We start from the raw sequence: 5,027 nt of genomic DNA, 5'->3' as shown, positions 1-5,027 counted from the left end.
CATCCATCCAGCTACTCTCACTTATCCGTCAGGGTCACGGCGGGGCTGATGCCTATCACCAGCAGTCTATGGGTTAAAGGCGGAGTACATGCCAGACAGGTTGCAGGGCAACACAGAGACACACACATACCTAAGGACAATTTATTGACGTAAATTAGCCAAACAGTCACGTTTATGGACTGTAGGAGAAAGCCAGAGTGCCCAGAGCAAACCCACGCATGTATTGTAACATGCAAACTTGTTGCAGAAATACCCTGGAACGGGAGTCTAACCCACGGCAACCGTGACCAAACTGTGGCACTGTGCAGCCCCAGTAGTGGAGAATGTTGGACTAAATGTGTTGTAGTTTTCCTTTGTGTGGTATTTAAAAACTCATGTTTAGTCCAATAATTATTTTTACTTTGTAATATCTTTCACCCATATATACCCGTTTTGTCTTCCTCATTTTCAGTACCTCTTGTAATTTCTACAATGTCATCGATTTTAATGAGGTCCAGCTCAAAATTGAAAGGTTTAACGTTACTCGTTGCTGTTTTGGCTAAAGGGAGTTAGAGCTTTAGGATCTAGCCCAGAATGCATTACAGTGCAGGGCTGCTCTGTAGCACAGTGGGTAGCACTGCTGCCTTGCAGCAAAAAGGTTCCGGGTGGGATTCCCGGCGCGGGGTCTTTCTGCAGTTTGCATGTTCTCGCTGAGCATGCATGGGTTCTCTCCGGCTTCCTCCCACAGTCCAAAACCATGACTGTTAGGTTAATTGGCTTCTCTAAATTCTCGTTAGGTGTGAGGTGTGTGTGCATAAATGGTTGTTTGTCTCTGTGTTGCCCTGCGATTAACTGGCGAGCTGTCCAGGGTGTACCCTGCCTCTCGCCTGTAGACAGCTGGACATAGGCACCAGCAACCCTTGTGACCCCGCTTGGGATAAGCATGACGGAAAATGGATGGATGGAATAGATGGCATTACAGTGTAAACAATATGGCAATGTTTGCGTGAGACGATATTTTATTTACATTCATTTGAACTTAACAGCCTTTTTTTGTATCTTATTCAATAAAAAACCAAAAATTCTTAAAGAAAAACTATTTTTACAACATTTTAACAGCTTTGCACATCCTGTCAAAAAAAATCTTGCCCAGTCTTTGCAAAAGGGCTACCACAAATGAGATGGAGAAAATCTATGATTTGTGGGCCATTGTCTTACTGGAAGCAAAGCCTATGGCTTTTGAACCTTTTTGGGTCCTCTAACAGGTTTTATTTCAGGATTGCTCCACCCATCTTCTCCAAAATCCACAATAATTCATCATTGGCAAAGCATTCCCGTGGCATGATGTTGATGTTGACCAAAATGTTGACTCTCTGGAGAGCAGTTTTAATGTTTTTACTCTGGTTTCCCTCCTGACCAGAGGATTCTTCTTCACCAGGTTTTCCTTGTCCCCCTTGTTGCACCCTTGACTTGCCTCGTAGCTTCCTTTCATTGCAAGAAATCATGCTACAAACCCTAGTATGAAAAATGCATGACCTATTAGATTCTCCCACATGTGACTTGGATCTATTCTGCACCTCTATTACAAAAAAAGGGTCTTCTGGTAGCTCCACCAAATAATGTTCTCTTTTCCTGGCCTTTCTTTTTGGTGCATTGTTATGTCTTGGTCACAGAGGTGTAAAACCTTTTTATTACTCAAGTAGAAGTATAAATCCTACTGTTTGCTGGTGAAGATTCTGAGTCATCCAGGTCATAGATATTCCAAAAAGTAAAAAAAAAATAATCCACTTGACTTGGTTTCAAAGTTTGAAGATGTTTCGCTTCCCATCCAGGAAGCTTTTTCAATTCACAATGTCAGAATTTGCGTTGAGTTCGAGGCTGTATAGAGTAGCCCAGAAACTTATTTTGGCCTGGAAAATATGCAAATTGAAACAGCCTGCAATACCCAATACTGGATACAGGTCTGACCCGTCCTTCTGTTACAATTTGCATGTTTTCTAAGCCAAGGTTTTTGGGCTACTATATAAAGCTTCGAACTCAATGTTATTTGTGACATTTTGAATTGAAAAAACATCCTAAATGGGAAGCGAAATGTCCATTCGATTGTTCCTACTGTTTAAAACACTTTTAACAAGTCAGAGTATCAACTTAAGCTTTTTACTCTAGTAATAGTGTAAAATTACCATTTTTAAAACTACTTAAAGCATGAAAGCAAAAGTAATGCAGGAAAAATGTTAAGGACAGATGCTTTACTGCGCTACCCTATTAAAGGAATATTTTTTTTTATAATTCTACATGATAACGTCTGTATACCTAATTTTCTTAGTTTTATAACTAATGGTAACGGTGTCAAATTTTACTTTGCATCATCTTGAAAAACTATTTATTTTGGTATGTGGGGAACAACAAGTTGGGGCAGCACCTTATACAAACACAAAGAAATTGTCTTGATGAAACAAATTATTATGATGATTTTTCTTTTGTAAATACCAACAGGCCACAACAAAAATGAGCTTAAATGAAACAAAACTAACGAGTCTATTTTTAAAATGTAAGGGGTAGAAAGTAGAGATAATTGCTAAAAAATTATGTAAGGAGTAGAAGTAAAAAAATGTCTAAAAAAATAATTACTCCAGTGAAATATAGTTAGCCAACATTTCTACTTAAGTAAGGTTACAAAGTATTTGTATGTTTTTACTTGATACTTCTGCTTGGTAAGTATACATTTCTGTCCCTTTTTTATTTTCATTTTGGCATGACAGCTACAACAAAAAAATTAGATACATTCAAAGCTTAGAGTCATGTTTTAGAACCATATTGTTAATTCCTTAACAGCAGTGTTAATGTCTCCATTCATGTTGGATTTAGGTTTATACTTTGACTAGGCCATTCATAGAAATCTATTTACTTTGATTGAATTCATTCCCTTATATTCTTACTGTTTCAGTTTGCTTTCCCTCTGAAAGTTGAACCCTTGCCTTATTTTCTAGTGTTTTCCAGCCTCCAGTATTTTTCCCCCAGTACTGCCTTAATATAACCTTTTCCATCAGATTTCTAGTCAGCATAATGATGCTGCCACAGTGTTTCCCCATATGAAAATATTAAGTTCAGTTGGATGCTGGTAGAGATTCTCAGTCATCCAGGTCATAGTCATTCCAAAAAGTTAAGTTTAAAACCGCTGGACTTTGAAGAATTTTGAGGACACTCCGTTTCCCATCCAGGAAGCTTTGTCAATTCAAAATGTCTGGATTTCTGGATTAGCTTTGAGTTCCAGGTTTTTATAGAGTAGCCCAAAACTTTGTAATGGCTTAGAAAACATGCAGATTGAAGAAAAACCAGCTCCACCCCTTAGTAATGGGATCGTTGAGGTGGTTATTGGCCTTTATTACTTTATTATTGGCCTTTATCAATACTGGCCCATTCCTCTGAAAAGGCAGTCGTTAAGCGTCATTGTTGGCCTGACTGACCTGGCCAGATATTTTGTTCCCCTGCATTGCGATGGGGGTTGAAATGGTATTGGGAAGGAATCAACTGTATCGCTGCAATGTAGGTTTTTGACAGCTGAGACCTGAGTCCACCCCCTCTGTTTAAAGTTTTTTTTTTCTCTTTCAACACAAATGGCTTCCTTCACACCCCTTTCAAACCCCTTGTCTTCTTTATCTAAAATGTGAACATTCTGGTCCTCAAACAAATGTCAAAGACGGTTCAGTTGGATGCAGAGTTATTTTCTTACTATATGTAGCCAAAATGGACCAACTGGCGAGTGGAAAGCATCAGCAGAGCCAAACTTGGGACTTTGTTTCACAGTCTAACCTGGTTTTGAATATCTTATCAGCTCTGTCTGTCGTGTTCCTTGATCTGTATGATGCTCTCTGTCCTTTAATGTTTTCATGTGAACCGCAGAGGCCTTCATAGGGCAGCTGGAACGTATTTAGTTGGAATTTGTAACTATGTGATATGAAACATCAGATTTTTTGGAAGCAATTAACTATTTAACCTTTTCTAAAACTCTTTATTCTTTGCCTTCCACTCCACAGTAAAATGCTTTATATTCAAGCTGTGTCTGTTGCTGATAAAATGCTCTATTGAAGAGAACTGCTCACACTTAACAGTATGCTCTGCTATTTCCTCTTAAACTGTGGGATTTTAGTTTGAGAAGCATTTGAGAGGCATTATACCTTTTATATGTAGGACCTGCCTTCTTTTAAAACATCCCTTTGCAGCATTTGATATTCTCAGGGCGTGGTACTCCTACAAAAATGTGCTCTGCGAAATGAAAGAGTAATGTCTGTTATTAAATTGTGACAGCTGGGCTTACTAGACAGAAATGCATAATGAAGCGGTTTATTTGTTCTCAGAGGTAAAATAAAGACATCTTGGTGTTTCTGGGAGCTGCAGCAGACGGTGATAATAATGATGATGTGCTTATTAATTGCTATTAGTCATGAAAACACCCCTTGAAAGGATTTTTTTTTTGAGTAATCCTTACCGTACAGATACCATTGACTAACAGACACACATAGAAGTGAATCTGCAGCCAAAATTTGTGGTTACAGTCAGACTCTTCTTAATCACACCTGCAGTGCGCTGCACACTAATGCAGCGTACGCAGCAGACAAACCTGTTGTGAGTAAATGGCAGCAGGTGAAGTAATAGCTTGTGTCACGATGTCATGTTGTAGCTTGTGCAGACGGAGGAGACAGTTTCACACGAAGGAGGGTGGACGGGGGATGGAAAGAGAAAAGGGAAAGGGATGAGCAGAAAGGGGAGGGAGCAGAGCAGTGGGCGGAGATAACCTGTTAGTGAGGGGATAAACGAGAAATAAAGAATGCAATGCAATTTGTCTCAGAGAGATATTATTATTTAATTCAATTCAATTCAGTTTATTTCTATAGCGCCAATTCACAACACAAGTCATCTCAAGGTGCTTTACATTTCAACGAGATCATACAGTCAAATTGATTCAAAGTTTTCTATCTAAGGAAAACCAGTTGATTGCATCGACTCATTCACTTGAAGGCAATCCTTCACACTAAGCATGCTTGTAG

This window comes from Cyprinodon variegatus, unplaced genomic scaffold, assembly GCF_000732505.1.
Source record: "Cyprinodon variegatus isolate N-32 unplaced genomic scaffold, C_variegatus-1.0 Scaffold940, whole genome shotgun sequence".
In the NCBI taxonomy this organism is placed as follows: domain Eukaryota; kingdom Metazoa; phylum Chordata; class Actinopteri; order Cyprinodontiformes; family Cyprinodontidae; genus Cyprinodon; species Cyprinodon variegatus.
The sequence above is the reverse complement of the archived record's forward strand: the minus strand, read 5'-3'. Positions refer to the sequence as shown.